The sequence below is a fragment of the Bos grunniens genome, chromosome 7 (genome assembly GCF_055505025.1).
Source record: "Bos grunniens cultivar Pamir isolate PY7600 chromosome 7, Bosgru_T2T1.0, whole genome shotgun sequence".
In the NCBI taxonomy this organism is placed as follows: domain Eukaryota; kingdom Metazoa; phylum Chordata; class Mammalia; order Artiodactyla; family Bovidae; genus Bos; species Bos grunniens.
In genome coordinates this window covers 49,408,077-49,428,422 of record NC_141171.1, presented here as the reverse complement: position 1 = coordinate 49,428,422, position 20,346 = coordinate 49,408,077, and the positions used below count along the sequence as shown (strand labels likewise).

At 40.9% G+C, this 20,346-nt stretch overlaps 1 protein-coding gene across 26 annotated transcripts in view; it reads left to right on the top strand.

Moving 5' to 3' along the window:
- The first annotated feature begins 8,384 nt into the window (after nt 1–8,384).
- The window catches only part of FAM13B (family with sequence similarity 13 member B), a 95,474-nt gene continuing 83,512 nt past the window's right edge, over nt 8,385–20,346 (top strand). For 8 of the 26 annotated variants that reach the window (XM_086411744.1, XM_086411740.1, XM_086411738.1 and 5 more), the window contains exon 1: nt 8,408–8,574. The gene's annotated coding sequence lies outside the window, so the exon portion shown is untranslated. Of the gene's footprint in view, nt 8,575–9,472; nt 9,510–19,535; nt 19,637–19,716; nt 19,851–20,346 lie in introns of all 26 variants that reach the window. The other 18 variants (XM_086411741.1, XM_086411715.1, XM_086411735.1 and 15 more) reach the window with 4 other exon arrangements.

Genomic DNA, 20,346 nt, shown 5'->3' with positions numbered 1-20,346 from the left:
CAACTTGTGGCTATTCATGAGGTTTTTTAAAGTCCATGGGATTTATCTATTTTAAACCTTTGATTTTTACAAAGGAAAACTGAGGCCCAGAGAGAATGAATCTTTTCAATGTCACAGGAGCTTTGTTGGCAATAAAATTAAACACCAAATACTTGTCATAAGAGAAACACACTAGATAGAACCTCTGTTTTCCCTCTTCATCTTTTTTTTACCAGGTGCTCCTGTCTCAGTAGTTATCAGAACGTCTTACATAGAGACACTCAGCTTTTATCTGAAAGGATGCCATGGTACCTGAAGGCACAAGATCTGTTGCAGCAGGCAGAATCAGTTTATCCCACGAGAACAAAGTGCCTTGCACTGAAAGGATAAGGGTAACTATGTCCATGCTGTGTTCTTGGCTCCTGCCTGCTCCTCTTTCCTTCCTCAACAAGCTTGGGACTCACATGTGTAGCTGAAACTCCCACAGCCAAGCCAGAAGCAAGCATGACACTGGTTTTGTACTAATCCTGGTTTCAAATCCCATTTCTGCTACTTACTACCTGTTGTGCTACTTGTGACCTTGTTGTGTAAGTTATTTCACTTCTGTAGTCTGTGCATCTCTAAAATGGGTATGTCAACATACAGTGGAGGTAAATGTTAGCAAGAATACAGGGCCTACTGATTTGTTCAACATGATGGATGCAAACAAGACCCACAGCAAGGCTTGTTGTAGTTGCACGTTGGGTCCTCTGGGAGGAAACTCTCTGATGAAGGGCAGGACACTTAGGAGAGTGCTCTTGGGATCATTGTCTGTGGAAGGAAGGGGAAGGAGAGGGCAGAGGAAGCAGTTGGGCTGTGGTTCAGGCCCAGTGAAGACCTTAGCTGACCTCTCACAGGGAGCTCTACAGCTGGGATGGGTCTGCAGAATTGTCGCCAGTTGAGGTGAGAAAGCTGGACCGTCACCCTTCCCCTGACTGTGTTGTCAGTTATTTGATACAGTCTGGTCCTGGACATTTTCTTCAGCCAAGGGATTCTCCAAAGAGGGCTGAAAGCTGAGGATCATGGCAGCATTCCCAGAAATTGGGGCAATAACTGTATTCCTGAAGGGGTATCTGGTTAGTGCTACCCAGCTTCCATCACTTCCAAACTCCAGAACCAGGCATAAAGAAAAGATCCTGAAAGCTTCTAGATGGGAAACACAGGGCATCCACAAAGGAACAAGAATAAGAATGACATCAGAAGCTTTAAGAGCACATTAGAAGAGGCAATAGAGAAATGCCTTCAGACACTGCATAGAAATGAGTTTCTAAACTAGAATTCAATTCTGAGCCGAACTATCAAATTTGAGGATACAATAAAGACATTTCAGACATGCAGTTTTGACTTTTGACTTCCCATGCACTGTTCCTTAAGACGGAATTGAATAAGGGATTCAGGAAGAAGAGGATCTTCCAAGAAGACTTGAAGGGAAGTCTGAGTAGAAGTGTTGAGCCACAGCCTAGAGACAACAGGAGAGCCTGGAGTGGGAGGCTGGGCCCTGGAGGGAAGCTGTTAGTAGTCAAAACCACATTTTTCTTATGAGGGTCAACAGTTGGTAAATCTGTAAAGAAAAATAAAGAAATGATGATTATAAAAGTCAAGATAGAGTTCACCTCTAGAAAGGAAAGTGAGGGGAGGAAGAGCTTCCAAGGTGGTGATATTTTGTTTTTTGATCTGAGTGATGGTGATATTTGCTTTATTTGCTTTATTAGTGGTGGTATAACAATACACACACACACACACACACACACACACACACACATATATATATATATACATACACACATATATGTGTGTGTTTTATGCCATTTTCTATGTATATATTTTACAATAAATTATTTTAAAATATTAGAAGACTATAAATAATAAGGGTAGCCCTCAACACAGTTCCTGTTGGAGCTGTGTTCATGGCCTCGAGCACATAGTACAAGTCCAGTAAGTGTTAGCTGAATATCATCATTATCATCATTATCCTGCTATCCATTCCTGAACAAGTGCTTTCAGTTTTTGGTTTCTATAAGGGTGTGAGACATATTCCAAAAGAGCATGCAAAAGAGGGGACGATTAACACTTGGCCAGGAAATAGTTTTATGTTTGCACTAACAAAGAAACAGGGCTTCCTGTTCTGAAAATGTATCACTAGCAGAGACAAAATTAAGATCTTTTCTATTTCCCCTGCTTCTTCTACAGCTGTCAAATGGACAGGAGGATGGGAAGAGTTACCTCCTGTTTTCCCAACAACAGCCTCTGACCTTTGGTGGGCACATTCTTTGCCTCTGACCAAATGTGAACCCCAACATGCAAACTTATTATGGGGGCAGATGTGTCTTGGACTCACTGTCGCCTCCTCTTACACTCATCTATTAGGAAATCAGGCTGATTGGATAGAGAGAGCTCTCCATCAGGAGTCTGGGGGCCTGGGCTCCAGCTTAAGCAGTGTGCATCTTCGTTATCTGTAAAGCCAGAGTTCTGGGGCTAGGTCACCCCTGAGATTCCTTCCAGCTCTGATAGTCTATGATTTTAATATCCTTCAAAGGTAGTGAAAGAGGAGAGAGGTAGCATAGCTAAGAGGAAGAGCATGTGAGTTTTGAGTCAGGCAGACCTAGGTTTAGATCCCAGCGCCACCACCTACTACTTATGTGAACTTTGTAAATCAGCCTCAACTCCCAGATCTATAAAATTGGAATAGTACCTGCAATGCAGAAATGTGAAGATGAAGTGAAATGGTGTATGTCCATGGTTCCCAAACTGTATGTTGAAGCTCCCTAAGGCAATGCAGTGAACTTACATGGGTACCACCACTGGATATTTAAAAAACTAAGGGAAACACAGTGATACATGTTGGGTACCAGAAGAAAGAGCTTAAAAATTAGGTTGGCTACATTCTGTGATGTCTTATGTTGTACCCTCGCAAAGCTGGGTTTTCAGTGTGATAAAAATTAAGTGCCATGTAAAAATCAGCGTGGAATACTAAGTACGAGTGGTGGTGTCCCATCTGACTAAGAAGTTGAACAGTGTGAAATAGGTGCACACGTCTCACTAATAACTAGGTGTGGTTATTTAAGAAGGAAATATAGACAACAGTTTCCTTTCAATTTTCACGTATCATTTTTTCAAACAACTTCTTAATTATTAGCATATAAATGCCTCTTTGCTTCTTTTGATGGAATTGTTTAGTAAATGGAGCTATTAGGTACTTCTTTTGGCCTAAGGGAATGGTGGAAAGCTTCCTGAGACACTGTGGGCTCTGGGAAAAGAGAAAGTTTGGGGACCTCTGAACATCATTCTCAGTGAATGATATACATTCATAAAAAGCAATATAATGTTCGTATATAATAACATAACTATACATTCTTACGGAGAAGGCAATGGCACCCCACTCCAGTACTTTTGCCTGGAAAAGCCCATGGATGGAGGAGCCTGGTAGGCTGCAGTCTATGAGGTCGCTAAGAGTCGGACATGACTGAACGACTTCACTTTGACTTTTCACTTTCATGCATTGGAGAAGGACATGGCAACCCACTCCAGTGTTCTTGCCTGGAGAATCCCAGGGACGGGAAGCCTGGTGGGCTGCCGTCTATGGGGTCGCACAGAGTCGGACACGACTGAAGCGACTTAGCAGCAGCTGCATACATTCTTAAAGCAGTTCATAGTATCTCTTGATATTACTTCAAAAACACAGTTTTTACAACCACATTCTTATCTTTAGAAATTCACCCAAATAAATAATTTTTAAGGAATCAAAATTTGTATATATCAAATTTAATGAGAAAAGCAAGACTAATTAAACAGTAATGCCTCTACAGCAGTTTACTTACAGGAGTGTGTCTTTGTTGTGATGGCCAGTTTGCCCCTTTTTCCTTTCCTTCATCTTATTTTGAGCAGATTTTGGTATCAATCATACACTTATTAATTTATTTATGTACCTACTCCCATAAAATAATTTCAGACAATTTATATTATTCCCAAGAATTGATGCTTTTGAACTGTGGTGTTGGAGAAGACTCTTGAGAGTCCCTTGGACTGCAAGGAGATCCAACTAGTCCATCCTAAAGGAGATCAGTCCTGGGTGTTCATTGGAAGGACTGATGTTGAAGCTGAAACTCCAATACTTTGGCCACCTCATGTGAAGAGTTGACTCATTGGAAAAGACCCTGATGCTGGGAAAGATTGAGGGCAGGAGGAGAAGGGGACGACAGAGGATGAGATGGCTGGATGGCATCACCGACTCCATGGACATGAGTTTGAGTGAACTCCAGGAGTTGGTGTTGGACAGGGAGGCCTGGCGTGCTGCAATTCATGGGGTCACAAAGAGTCGGACACAACTGAGCGACTGAACTGAACTGAACTGATGTATGGAAAAGTATTTGGTACACAGTAGGTGCTCAATAGATAGTAGAAATTATTAAGGAATCTTGCATAAAGGAACACTGAGTTGTCTTTTATAGTTTATGTAGTAGTGATGGGAGCCAAACTTGAATCAAGAGAAGTTGAAACATTTTTATAATAATAGCACATAGAAGACATTGATTAAAGGTCAGCTGAATGAGTGAAGATGTCAAAGATAAAAGGTTTTACAAGGCACCTGAGACATGACTATCAAAGAGAATAACCCATTTTTTTCAGAGTCCTTTTGTGTCCTCGTCATGGCCTATACATGAATAATTTGTCCCCGAATCAGAATCCATTCTCTCCAGAGGATTTTGGTCTTTAGTCCCATTTTAAACATGGGTAAATTGCTGGTATAGAATTCCAGTGTGAAGACTTTGCCACAGATTTCAACATGTTTGGAACCTGCTGATTACAGTCTAGTCTGGGCTCAAAGTAGGACTGGCTACAAAGCAGAAGAAATCTTGAGTGTGAATTACGTCATAGGTATGGTAAACTAGTCACTGGTTCAGACTACTTCACTAAAAAATAGCTGTTTTAAAGCCCCCAGGAAAACAACTACAAACCACAACAAATCTGCCCCTTACAGTCCATCAATTTTAAGTCTAAATCAGTTTAGAATAAAAGATTTAATTATGTTCCCAAACAGTCTGCCTAAGAGCTTCCCCGGTGGCTCAGCCTGCAATGCAGGCAACATCCACAGTTCGATCCCTGGGTGGGGAAGATGCCCTGGAGGAGGAAATGGCAACCCACTCCAGTTTTCTTGCCTGGGAAATCCCATGGGCAGAGAAGCCTGGTGGGCTACACTCCGTAGGGGTCGCAGAGTCGGACATGACTGAGCGCACATACGAAGCAATAATATGGAAACAGAACTCCCTTCTCAAATAGTCAACTCTCAATATTTGAAATTAGACTTGTTTTCATGGCATTCTTTATAGATCAGTTCTTAGGTGACAGCTAACTTTTATGTGATAGAAACAAATCTTAGATGTGCCTTCCTTTCCCTTTAACCACTAAATGCAAACAGTTTCTGAAGCACACATAAAACAAACTTTTGTTCTTGGTTCTGTTGAATATGGGATTTTGATAGTGGGAAGACAGGTCTACTGAGAGGTTTATTTATTACTGGATTTAAATCACAAACTAGAACTTTTGCTACTAATATTTATTTGCTTTAACAAAAAAACCAGGATAACTTTTGGCAGTTTTCATTAAAAATGAAAATTGTAGCTATGAGGATAACTGTAAAAATAAGTTGCAAAACAAGTCAGTGTCTTGTCAGTCTGCTCCAAGGTGTTTCAATTTTCCTTTTTCTTTTTGTTTCTTTGTCCCTCTGACAGCTCCCTTTCAGGTTCAGAACACAACTGATAATTCACTCTCTTTGCCGCCTCCTCTCCCACGCTCTCTTACCAATCTGTTGCAGGTGGCCCCCTCCCTTTTTTGTGTGTCCAAAAGGCACTGAATAATAATTTTGGGGGAGAGAAGAACTAAACCTTCTCATAACCATTGAATGCTTATGAAACATGTATGCTTATGAAACATGTTAGGCAAAGGTCTGTTCCCCATCTACCCCTTTTCTTAATTTTAAAATAAGAAGCAATAGGGAAGGAAAAGGGTCCCCAGTGGGGTATGAGTTCCCGACAAGGGTTAATTTACTCCCATGAAAGCTTTGCCAATAGTAATTTCAGCCAATGGGAACTCACCCTGATGAGGTAATGCTTTCAACCCACACTTGATTGGTTGGTCTCTTTCTTACTTGGTGTACTCCCAGAGGCTGAAAAGTGAGGCTGGTTTGTTTTAGGAATAATGTGAGCTTTTCCCTCTGGCCATTCACTCAGTTCCACTAAATCTTTCTGTAGCATGGCTGGTGCAGGGAGCTGCTGAAAACAGGTGGTGCTTACAGAAATGCTTCGAGCCACTGGGGAAAATCTCAGGTTCTCCTTCTCAAGCAATTAGATATCCTGCAACTTGAGCTAGCTCTTTTACCTGGGGCTATAGGGGTGTCTTCTAGTCTGGCCCTTTATCCCCATCTTGTCAGTGACTAGAGTTCTCAACAATGAGAATGTGAGTGAGATGAGGCTGATGCTAGACTGTGAGGAGCTGAGAGAAAAGTCAGCCCATCCTGGGACAAATATATCCCATAATGCTTGTCACACACCAACTGTGGAGCGAAGCAGTGCTTCATTTCTTAATGTTCTTTGGCTTGGGAGCAGTAGTGCTGTCTGTGAGTCAGGCTGATTGCCTCTTTAGCTCCCCCACAATGCTAAAGGGGTGAGATTAGGGAAACTGGGGCTTCTTTCCAGCCATCTCACCTCTGTCTGTTGCTTTTTACTATGTTTAGCTCCAGAAACAGACCACTCTTGGGTTTCCCTTATGGTTCAGATGGTAAAGCATCTACCTGCAATGCAGGAGACCTGGGTTCGATCCCTGGGTGGGGAAGATCTCCTAGAGAAGGGAATGGCAGCTCAAACTCCAGTATCCTGGAGTATTCCATGGACAGTGAGGCCTGGTGGGCCACAGTCCTTGGGGTCATAGAGTTGGATATGACTGAGCGACTAAGGTGCGCATATCAAGTATGGCTAAGCTCTCTGAAATTTTTCAGGGCTAACTGGTTAAGAGGAAGACATTTGTACACATGAATAGGACCCTAAAACCACATGGGGAGAAATTAGTGGGGAGAAACTTTTAAAAGAGAATTGAATCAGAACACATTCTGTGGATTTTCAGAACTGAGGCTAACAGCATTCCAAAGGTAAATGTATTACTTGGAGAGCTCTGTGGAGAGGGTAATCAATCTAATTTGAAACATAATTTTGATATAAGCATCAGTCCTCTGCTCTTTGTATTTGAGCTTCATGGAATAAGATTCTAGAGTCAGAAGGAATGAAATTTTACTCCATTTTGTTATCTAATCCTGGGAGAGTAGCTCTTTTTCTGTGACCCACTTTAACAGTCTTCAAAAAGGAGTAACAACCTGAATTCAAGGGAAGATTTTTTGAGTGAAAGGTTCACCCTAAGTGTTTAAAAGGGTGGAGACGGCACATAAGATTCTGATAATATTCTCTGAAACACCCTGAAACTAACTCCACCTACGTCCTTATCCACAGGATAAAGGTCTTTTCCTTATCTTGCTCACCCCTCCCACCCCCAGCCATTATCCATCTTGTTAGAGACCGGACCCTCTAGATTAGATTTATCCCAGAGAACAAAGACCAGGAAGAAAAGGAAGTATAAAAAGTAGGAGACTTCCAGGTTCAATTTGCAATTATGGTATGTTTACAGAATAAAGCAGCTAACACATATAAAAGTTAACATGGTAATGGGAAGGATTACTGCTCTCAGAAGAATAGGAGCTATGTTCTATTCATTGCTAGATATTCAGTGCCAAGCCCAATGTCTGACACATAGGTTTTTTTTCTTTTTAATTTTTTTAATATTGCAAACTTTTAGTTACACAAAGTGAGACAGAATGGTTTACTGCATTTCCCTGTGGCCAGTTTCAAACTGTTACCAAGTCATTAGATAAACATTTAATTAATGTTTTTTGAAGGAAGGGATTGTTGAAATTTCTTAGATTTAATTTACCCCATCCTTCTTTTCTTTAGAAGATTATGGTCAGTTTCAGAATGAACAGTAATATCAGAAAATCATATTTCCTATAGTAGTTCTCATTATGTTAATCACATCTAAGAAAAAAAAGGGCAAAAGTCTTAGGGATACTTTTCCTTCTAGGTTATTTGATTAAGGAATTAAAAAATAAACATCTTGATTTTATAAAGCACAGAGCCTCAAGCTACCTGCTACTCATGCTTATTATTAATAGTTCATCCAGCTTCAGAGTTTTAAAAATGTTTTGGCATGGGAGGTGACTGAAAATTAAACCAGGGCTGACTTGTAGGGCGATCAGCTCTCTGCTTTGACTGTGATATGGATGGAATGGGGCCAAGGTCTCCACGTTTCTTAGTGTTTCTATTTTATTTATCTTCAACCCTTGTCCTGTGGGTTCTTTATCCTTAAGGACACAGATAACAAGCTGCTGAGTCTAACATGTTTGCTTGAACAGCCTTTTGGCAGTCTTCAACTTAATTTTCCAGGAAGACCAGTAAAAAGCCCACCAGTGATCTGAATTGAGGTGATCATCCAAGATACAAGACTGTGAGTGTTTGGGTAAGTTGCTTCCCTTAGGGGTTTCTATGTTTCAGTAAAATGAGGCTTTTTGGTATAGTGATATAGCGCAGAAGGTGCAGCCTTTAGAGTAAAAGAGACCAGTGTTTGAATTTCCTCTTCATGTTTTTCATACTCTTCATCTGTAAAATGGATTATTTCAAGAAAAAAATTTATTTGAAAGCACCTACTACAGTGGCTGGTACATAGCCAAGTACTCAATGTATATACTCTTATGATCAAAATGAAGAAGTTGCAAGCAGAAAAATAGGAAATGGAAATGGATAGGTAATTCACTCAATAAGAAATACAACTGGGCAGGAAGCATATAGTACTTCAACCTCACTAGTACTGTTTTTGCTCATCAAATTGAACAGAATAAGAATATATACAATGTCCATTGTTGGTGAAATTTTAAGCAAATAAGCATTTTCCTATATGTTCATAAAACCTCTTCTGAGGTACTTTTGGTAATACCTATCAAAATCTAAATGCATTACTCTTCATCTCAGCAAGTTTGTTTCTTGGTATCTGTTATATACAAATATACATATGAGTATACAAATCTTTATTGCACTATTGTTTTTAATAGAGAAAACTGGAACAGCTTAAATTTACTAATATGGACAGATTTCTATGGAATATTATGTGCAAATATTTATATATAAAATGTATTATAGAACATTATAGTATGATCTTATTTATGTAAAGAAAAGAATGTGTGTATTTAATAAATGTGTAAAAAGAGGTCTGGGAGGATATACTTCATAAGGTTTACCTTCAGGGAAGGAAGTAAGATTAGGGAACAAAGAAAAAATTTTACTTTCTATTCTTCTAAATGTTTTGAATTTTCCCAATGACTATATATTATTTTTTATTTGAAAAAATAATCTGAAAAAAGGGCAATGGTGTGAATTAGACCGTCCCTCAGCGCCATGGTGAGTACTTGTTTGGATCCAACTTTAGAGATGGGTAGAGTCAAGCACTTCTTAGATCTGGAAGGGTGGGCAGAACTTGTATTTAAGAAGCAAAACTTTCTCTTTATGGTTTGGGGTTTGGATTGTTGAACCACTGAACCCAAGTGACCCTTTCTGAAGACAGTAGGACTGCATGGGAGTGAGGAGACATGTTTCAGGAAACTTGTATCCTACTCAAGGTGCTCTATTAAAAAAAAAAAAAAGATAAAAAGAAACAAAGAAAGGTCTTGGGCTTCTTTGGAAGAGCTCAGCCCCTCAGAGTCCAAGACTCCTGGGCTGGCACAGAACCTTCCAAGTTCATCTGTCTTTCTGCTTCTTCACAGGTCAGCATGTCAGGCATGCCAGTTCCCTAATGATGAAATTTCTCTTCAGGTCTTAGGGAGCTTTCTGGGATTACTGGAGCCCACCAATGTCACTGTGGTTGCATGTTTAGTTCCTACCACTGTGTACAATACCTGGGTGAGAAAACGGATAGGGATAGGAGGGGTTTCCCTGGTGGCTCAATGGTAAAGAATCCACCTGACAATGTCGGAGACATGGGTTAGATCCCCGATCCAGGAAGAACCCACGTGGAGTAACTAAGTCCATGCACCACAACCACTGAGCCAACTCACTAGAACAGACCCTGATGCTGGGAAAGATTGAGGGCAGGAGAAGGGGGCAACGGAGGATGAGGTGGTTGGATGGCACCACCGACTCAATGGACATGAGTTTGAGCCAATTTCAGGAGACAATGAAGGACAGGGAAGCCTGGTGTGCTGCAGTTCATGGGGTTGCAAAGAGTTGGACACGACTGAGTGAACAACAACAAACCTTCACCCCGCTTGAGAAGTAGAATATTATAAAAGTTGGGAAGGTCCATGGTGGGGCTGCCAGCACTGTGGTACGAACTGAGCACTGCACAAAGGTCTTTGCCAAGGTGGGGTAGATTCCTCCTGGAGGATGGGACCTTTGCCTTGGGTGTAAAGGCTCTGCTGCTGCTAGGCTGTGGGCCCACAGAGAATGATCCTTTTTCTAGTTCCCAAAGAGACCACTTGCAGGCTTCTGCAGCCTTGTTCTGGGGAATGTTCTGCCTGTGTGCTCCATATCCTCTACTAGAAGCAACAGTTATACTGAATTTTGGAGTAGTTATTCTCTTATTTTTATTTAGCATTTTATCGTATGTGTATGTGGGAGTTCCCAGGTGGTGCTAGTGGTAAAGAACCCGCTTGCCAATGGAGCAGACATAAGAGACGAGGGTTCGATCCCTGGGTTGGGAAGATCCCCTGGAGGAGGGCATGGCAACCCACTCTAGGATTCTTGCCTGGAGAATTCCATGGACAGAGGAGCCTGGTGGTCTATGGTCAATAGGGTCTCAAAGAGTGGGACATGACTGAAGTGGAAGTGTGCAGTCTTACCCACTGGACAGCCAGGGAAGTCCAAAAGTATATGTATTTTTAAAAAGGCATTAACTAGTAGCATAAGGGGAGCTGAGAACCCTCTGTTCAGTCTTTGTAAATTTTTGTGTAAATCTAAAATTAAAAATACTATCTTATAGTTCTGTGGCAACCAGTATCTTACAGTTCTGTGGCTCCTGGTGGCTCAGAGGTTAAAGCGTCTGCCTGCAATGCGGGAGACCTGGGTTCGATCCCTGGGTTGGGAAGATCCCCTGGAGAAGGAAATGGCAACCCACTCCAGTATTTTTGCCTGGAGAATCCCATGGATGGAGGAGCCTGGTCGGCTACAGTCCACGGGGTTGCAAAGAGTCAGACGCAACTGAACGACTTCGCACACACACATCTTACAGTTCTGTGGGTCCAAAAGTGTAACTTGGGTCATGCTGGGCTAAAATCATGACTCTAGGGGAAAATCTAGGAGTCTCTAGAAAGTGGCTCAGTGGTATAGAATCTGCCTACTAAGCAGGAGATGCAGTTTCGATCCCTGGGTTGGGAAGATCCCCCTAAGGAGGGCATGGCAACCCAATCCAATATTCTTGCCTGGAGAATCCCAAGGACAGAGGAACCTGGTGGACTACAGTCCATGGGGTCACAAAAAGTTGAATGCAACTGAACAACTAAACAAGCAGAAGCAGAGGAGAATTATTTTCCTTGCCTTGTTTTGCTCCTAGAAATTGCCCAAATTCCTTGGCTCAAGGTCCCCTTCTTCCTCAAAGCCAGCTGCTAATGTTGAGTTGAGTCAGTCCCACATCTAATCACTCCAACCTCTCTCTTCTGCCTTCCTCTTCCATTTAAATGTAAAGACCCAGATAATCCAGGATAATCTCCACATTTCTGAGTCTGTTGATTAGATACCTTTTCTCTCCTTTGCCATGTAACCTAATATATAGGTTCCAGGGAGTAAACTGTGAATACCTTTGAGGCATTGTTATTCTGCCTCCTACAACCATCTTTGTGTGCTCCTTTGTCACATGCTTGTTCTGCCCACCATCTAAAAGACTATTATTCTTTTGTTTCTTTTTTACAAATAGCTCGTTCCATATTTGTCTGAGTTGTTTTCTGAACAAGCGAAGAGAATAAATACTCTTATTGTGATATATTGACAGTGTTTGGACACAAAATGTCATTAAATATACTCTCTGGATGTTAAACTCTGGGCATTTATCAATACCTTCAAGTCTGAACTTGAAAAGCAAGTAAGGTAATTCAGATACTACCGGTTAAGCCCCCTGTTGTTTCCAACTTTTTAAGTTGCAAAATGAATACATGTAAATAAATTTTAAAAAGAGTGGAAACCATAAATGTACAGTGTGAAAAGAATTCTAAAGCAAACACATGTAGCCAGCACCCAGTTTAAGAAATAAGACATAGACAACACCTCTTCCCCAAAGTTGCCCTTGTGATTCTTGTTTATCCCTTACCACCTCCTCTCTTCTTAGAGATAAACCACTACCCACTTTTATGGTAATAAATTGCTTGCCTTTTTTTTTTGTAGTTTTACCACCAAAATGTGTACCTCCAAACAATATACAGTAGTTGAGTTTTGTCTCATTTTAAACTGTATAAAAGAGTCATACTCTGTTTCTTTTGTGGTTTATTTACCTTATATATTATAAAATTCAGCCATGTTGTTATCTGTAGGTTTAAGTCTGATTCATTCATTTTTCATTGCTGTATGTATTTCATTGCATGGTCCATTCTTCTGTGGCTGATATTTTGTGTTGTTTCTATTGGGGCTATCACAATCACTATAGCTGTGAATATTTTTTGCATATATATTCTGATACCTATATGCACATAGTTATCCAGGGTGTGCATTCAGGAGTAGAAATGCTGAGTCAGAGTTTTTTGGTCTTCAACTTTAGTGGATAACGTTAAATTTTTTTCCTGCTATCAGTGAATGACAGATTCTGTTGCTCTACGTCCTTGCCAACACTTGGTATTATCAAACTTACTAATTTTAGCCATTCTGGTGGCTGTATTGTTGTGGCTGTATAGTTGTATTTCATTTCAATTTGCTTTCCCCTCATTATTAATATCATTAACTATTACTCATATTTATTGGCCATTTAGATTTTCTTATATGTGCAGAACCTATAAAAATATTTCTTCTGGTATAATTTTATATTGGATTGTCTGTATTTAAAATTTATTTGATTTCTAGGAGTTCTTTATATAACATGGATAATACTCCTTTTTGGGTTGAATGCTTTGTAATTAACTTTTCCAGTTCTTTGGCTTGTGTTTTCACTCTTTTTATGGGGTCAAATATAATGTAGTTGAATTTATTATGCCTTTCTCTATGGTGAGAGAATTTGTCTTTAAACAATTGTGAAGACATTCTTGTATAATAATCTTTTTTGAATATTGTTTTAAAATGTTTTTATTGTGAAATATTCATATAAAAAATGCCCCAAAGATATATACAGCTTAATAATAATTTATTACAAACACCCATGTAACTACCACTCAAATCAAGAAATAAAACATTGTTTACAACCCAGACAACTCATTCTTGCTCCTCCCTTCCAAAGGAGCCATTATCATGACTTCTATGTTAGTCACTTTCTGGCCTTTTTTTTTGCTGTGCTGGGTCTTTGGTGCTGTGCGTTTGTGGCGAGTGGGGGATATTCTCTAGCTGTGTTATGTGGGCTTCGCATTGTGGTGGTTTCCTCTGTAGTGCAGCCTGGGCACTAGGGTGCTCGGGCGTCATTGTCTGCGCTCTTGGGCTCAGTAGTTGTGGCACATGGGCTTAGTTGCCCTGCAGCATGTGGAATCTTCATGGACCAGGGATTGAACCGTGTCCCCTGCATTGGCAGGCAGGCTCTTAACTAGTGGACCACCAGGGAAGTCCTAGTCTTCTTTTTTAAAAAACCTTTTTCTATCTTAGTATGTACCCTTAAAAATGATGATCCTCTAGCTTTAATTTTAAAAAATGTAGGGAGCTAATTTTTATTTAAAAAATCTTTGAAGTATAAAATACATATAGAAAAGCATTAAAATCATGACAGCTGAATAAACTGTCTCTAAGCAAATATACTTGTATGATCGCCTCCTAAATTAAGACATAGAGTATTTCCTTATGACTCCTCTCCCAATCATTGACTCTCATCCTTGAAATGTTGTTTCACTGAATTTGAAGTTGATGGCAGTTTTCTCTTAATATCTTGAAGATACATTCCAATGTCTTCTGACTTCTGCTGTTACTATTGAAAAATCAGCTGTTGGCCAAAATGTCATTTCTCTGAATATTAATTTATCTTTTCATCTGCTTAATTTTAATATCTCCTCTTTCTCTGATATCAGGAATTTTTACTATAAGATGACTTAGTATGGATTTCATTTAAATTTTTTGGCATTGAAGTTTTTCATCTTTCAGAATTTAGAATATTTATCATCAATTCTGGAGAAGGCAATGGCAACCCACTCCAGTATCCTTGCCTGGAGAATCCCAGGGATGGGAGCCTGGTGGGCTGCTGTCTATGGGGGTCGCACAGAGTCAGACACGACTAATGTGACTTAGCAGCAGCAGCAGAATCATCAATTCTGGAAAATGTTCAGCCATTTATTTCTTTGAATACTGTCTTCCTCCATTCTATTATCTCCTTCTTGAATTTTAATTAGACATTTGTTGAATCTTACCCTATAGGGCCTAGATCTGATAGACAGAATGCCTGATAAACTATGGAATGAGGTTCGTGACATTGTACAGGAGACAGGGATCAAGACCTTCCCCATGGAAAAGAAATGCAAAAAAGCAAAATGGCTGTCTGGGGAGGTCTTACAAATAGCTGTGAAAAGAAGAGAAGCGAAAAGCAAAGAGAAAAGGAAAGATATAAGCATCTGAATGCAGAGTTCCAAAGAATAGCAAGAAGAGATAAGAAAGCCTTCCTCAGCGATTAATGCAAAGAAATAGAGGAAAACAACAGAATGGGAGAGACTAGAGATCTCTTCAAGAAAATCAGAGATACCAAGGGAACATTTCATGCAAAGATGGGCTCGATAAAGGACAGAAATGGTATGGATCTAACAGAAGCAGAAGATATTAAGAAGAGGTGGCAAGAATACACAGAAGAACTGTACAAAAAAGATCTTCATGACCCAGATAATCACGATGGTGTGATCACTCACCTAGAGCCAGACATGCTGGAATGTGAAGTCAAGTGGGCCTTAGAAAGCATCACTATGAACAAAGCTAGTGGCGGTGATGGAATTCCAGTTGAGCTATTTCAAATCCTGAAAGATGATGCTGTGAAAGTGCTGCTGTCAATATGCCAGCAAATTTGGAAAACTCAGCAGTGGCCACAGGACTGGAAAAGGTCAGTTTTCATTCCAATCCCAAAAAAAGGCAATGCCAAAGAATGCTCAAACTACCGCACAATTGCACTCATCTCACATGCTAGTAAAGTAATGCTCAAAATTCTCCAAGCCAGGCTTCAGCTATACGTGAACCATGAACTTCCTGATGTTCAAGCTGGTTTTAGAAAAGGCAGAAGAACCAGAGATCAAACTTCCAATATCCGCTGGATCATGGAAAAAGCAAGAGAGTTCCAGAAAAACATCTATTTCTGCTTTATTGACTATGCCAAAGCCTTTGACTGTGTGGATCACCACAAACTGTGGAAAATTCTGAAAGAGATGGGAATACCAGACCACCTGACCTGCCTCTTGAGAAATCTGTATGCAGGTCAGGAAGCAACAGTTAGAACTGGACATGGAACAACAGACTGGTTCCAAATAGGAAAAGGAGTACGTCAAGGCTGTATATTGTCACCCTGCTTATTTAACTTATATGCAGAGTACATCATGAGAAACCCTGGACTGGAAGAAACACAAGCTGGAATCAAGATTGCTGGGAGAAATATCAATAACCTCAGGTATGCAGATGACACCACCCTTATGACAGACAGTGAAGAGGAACTCAAAAGCCTCTTGATGAAAGTGAAAGTGGAGAGTGAAAAAGTTGGCTTAAAGCTCAACATTCAGAAAACAAAGATCATGGCATCCGGTCCCATCACTTCATGGGAAATAGATGGGGAAACAGTGGAAACAGTGTCAGACTTTATTTTGGGGGGCTCCAAAATCACTGCAGATGGTGACTGCAGCCATGAAGTTAAAAGACGCTTACTCCTTGGAAGGAAAGTTATGTCCAACCTAGATAGCATATTCAAAAGCAGAGACATTACTTTGCCAACAAAGGTCTGTCTAGACAAGGCTATGGTTTTTCCTGTGGTCATGTATGGATGTGAGAGTTGGACTGTGAAGAAGGCTGAGCGCTGAAGAATTGATGCTTTTGAACTGTGGTGTGGAGAAGACTCTTGAGAGTCCCTTGGACTGCAAGGAGATCCAACCAGTCCATTCTGAAGGAGATCAGCCCTGGGATTTCTTTGGAAGGAATGATGCTAAAGCTGAAACTCCAGTACTTTGGCCACCTCATGCGAAGAGTTGACTCATTGGAAAAGACTCTGATGCTGGGAGGGATTGGGGGCAGGAGAAGGGGACGACAGAGGATGAGATGGCTGGATGGCATCACTGACTCGATGGAGTTGAGTCTGAGTGAACTCCAGGAGTTGGTGATGGAAGGGAAGGCCTGGCATGCTGCGATTCATGGGGTTGCAAAGAGTCAGACACGACTAACCAACTGAACTGAACTGAACCCTATCCTTCACGCATCTTAACTTCTTATATTTTCCATTTCTTTGCTTCTCTGTGTTATATTTTGAAATTCTTCAGACGTATTCTTTGGATCCCGTGATCTTCCAGAAAACAAATTCTTCCTTCAGCTGTCAAATCTGATAGTCAAGTTGTCCTTTGAGTTTCTGCTTCAATTGCCATTTTAAAAAAATTTCTGTAGGTTCATTTGGCTCTTTTCAAATCTGCCTGATCAAGTTTGATAGCTTCTTATTGCCACATTATCTTTATTTCATTTAATTCCTTTAACAATATTAATAAAGGAAAAACTTTCTCTACTCTTAACACTTTTGACACTAAACATATGGGTTTTCTGCACAAAATAATTCTTCAGTTCTCAGCAGACATCAACTGGGTATCCTATTAACACTACCTGGAGTTAACACAAACTTCATAGGTTAAAGGCTCAGTCCCACAAGATTGCTCACCTCCCTTCAGATACCAGTCACAAGTAGTGGCTCCTCAAGTTACCCACACTTTTGTCTGAATTGGCTACAAATGAGCGGTTCCCATGACCCGCTTCTCAAGTTTAATAATTTTCTGCAATGGCTCATGTAAACCAGGGAAACACTTTATTTTCTATTACTGGTTTCTTATCAGGGATATTTTAAAGGATGCACATGAACAGCCAAATGAGGTACATAGGGTGAGATCCAGAAAGCTCTTGAACTTAAGAGATTTTGTTCCTGGGGAGTTGGCAGTATACCATTATCCCAGCTCATTAATGCATCCACCAACCCAGAACTTCACCAAATCTTGTTCAAGAGTTTTTATAGAGCTTAATTTCCAGCTCCCCTCCCTCACAGGAGGTCAGCTGTAGGGTTGAAAGTTCCAACACTCTAATTATTTGGTCTTTCTGGCATCAGCCCCATCCTGAGGCTATAGGGGCCCCACCATAAGTCATGTAATTAGCATAAACTCAGAGATGATGAAAAGGGAGTTGTTACAAATAACACGGAGGCTTCCCTGGTGGCTTAGACAGTAAAGAATCTGCCTACAATGCAGGAGACCCAGGTTTGATCTCTGGGTCGAGAAGACCCCTTGGAGAAGAGAACGGTTACCCACTCCAGTATTCTGGCCTGGAGAATTTCATGGATTTCGCAGCCTCTTTGACCTCGTCTAGGCTGAGTAACACATCCCCATTCTCCTTAAGGGGGGATCCCCCATCGTCTTGCCCTTATATCACATTGGAAACCTCCCCTAAACTAACACCTCCACAAAACTGAAGAGCTATGTCCTCAACGGGAGGTGATTTTCTGGGTCACACAGGTAGTTTGAAATTCTCACCCCCACCTCCCACAACAGTATGCTTGCAAACTTGTTCAGGAATATCCAGAGGAGAGTTCTTTTTTCCTATTCCATGCACAGTTAAAGTGGAGACAGTCTGGTATCCTTTCCCTTTCCCTCTGTGAAAGTGAAAGTCGCTCAGTTGTGTCCGACTCTTTGCGACCCCACAGACTATACAGTATGGAATTCTCCAGGCCAGAATACTGAAGTGGGTAGCCTTTCCCTTCTCCAGGAGATCTTTCCAACCCAGGGATCAAACCCAGGTCTCCCACACTAGGTCAGGTTTTCTCCCTCAATCTCCCATCGAGGACATAGTTCTTCAATTTTGTGGAGGTGTTAGTTTAGGGGAGGTTGCACTCCAGTACCCTTGCCTGAAAAATCCCATGGATGGAGGAGCCTGGTAGGCTGCAGTCCATGGGGTCGCTAAGAGTCAGACACGACTGAGCGACTTCACTTTCACTTTTCACTTTCATGCATTGGAGAAGGAAATGGCAACCCACTCCAGTGTTCTTGCCTGGAGAATCCCAGGGACGGGGGTGCCTCGTGGGCTGCCGTCAATGGGGTTGCACAGAGTCGGACACGACTGAAGCGACTTAGCAGCAGCAGCAGCACTATAACACTTCTCCCCTGCTTACACAATTTAGTTTCTCTCTCACTAGGAAAGGCTAAAATAAGGGTATAAGGCAAATCGTTATTCCCTTGTCTTTAATGGAAAAGACCAGTCAGGTGTAAACTATAAAAATGTGGTTGCAGTTTGATTGCAATGTGCAAATATTTGGGCTATCAGTTTGCCACAGAAGGTGTGGTCCTCATGAAAGGAGTTTGAGGAGCCAGGCTGGTCAGATGGTATGAAGGCTCAAAAATGTAAGGCCTCTAAGGAAGAGGTAGGGTATGCAGTATGGGAAGACCTTCCTACTTGAGTTTCTGGCTAAAGGGGCAACAGAAGGCCCCCGGTATTGTAAAGGCCCCAGTCTTTTTTCTTTCCTTTATGTGGATGTAGGGAGAGGGAAGAGGAGAAAGGAATATTCTTTATTTTTTCCTTTTTAAACAATGAAAGTTCCAATTGTGGAAAGAAAATCTAGTTGACTATAGGAATTTAATCAAGAAACCAAAACAATGTAGTCTTATAGATGATGATCTCAGTGACTTATACAACTGTCATATACTGAACTCTGAGATATCAGGCCAAAAATGTGGACTTGGCAAAGATGAGAGTTACTGTCAATTGTTCCAGCTCCCCAAACTGGATGGCATCAGTGGCTGTGTGAGTGATACAGAAGTTCAAATCAACATCATGCTAACTTCGGTTCTATTCTGAAAACATTCTATTTCAGATATATGTAAAAGGAAGCTTTTTCAGGGCAGAGATCATGGTTATATCCCGCAACACAGTGCCTGGTCTTTAACAGTTGCTCAGGAAATATGTGGTGAATAAATAAATGCACAAAGGTTACTCTGGGTTGCTAAGATCAGAACAGTATTTGCCATTATTTTGGATTTGGCGTGGGATTCGTACACCCTGGAACAGTTTCTTCTTTTTTCAGCTAGTAACATTTTTTTTTTGTTTATGAAGAACAAGCATACTTGCACACTGGCACAGTGGTCCTGGGGAAGGGGGCACAGACAGACTTCCACTGCATTCTTTAGACGACCCAGCAATACCACTCTCTAATGGTGAGTGCTTCTTTATCAGAAGATTTCAATTTTCTTGGGGGAGAGGGGAGAGGTTTAGCCTTTTCTTTTTTTCCCAGCAGAGATGAATACTTCAAGAACAAAAGAATGAATTGGCCAAGTTTGATTGAATTTGATGGCATTTTACTGCTCTGGGGGAGTCAGGGTAGTTACAACCTCATCTCCCTGTGCAGTAGCTGTTCCCACACACAAAACTGCAAGTATCTTCTCATTCTTATCTACATGTATGTCTAATTCTCTTAGTGGGCACTGTAAATATGCTTTTAATTAGGGAGGAGGTGTGCTTGTATTTATTGTAATTCTCAAGGTACAAAAGATGTAAAAACAGTATCAAGAGTTTGGGAGTTTTGGGTGGTGCTTGGTTTTCATTTAAAAATAAACAGACAAGTATTTAGCGACTTCTGCTAAGGAAAATTTCCACAGAGGGCCTCATCCCTGACAATAAAAACCCAGATATGGTGGCAAAACATTTCCAGACACTTCTTTAGGTCTCTGAAAACAGTATAGGAGAGAGGAGTCAAAAACCTGTAGTATACACTTTTATGTATGCCAATTTATTTCAGTATTCTTCTTCCTGTTCTACCAATGGGGCTCTAAGGTACGTTTAGGTTAAGCACCTTGACCAGAGTCACATGACTAGTAAGGACAGGGCTAGAACTCAAATGTAGGTTTTCTTATTACAAGGTCAATGG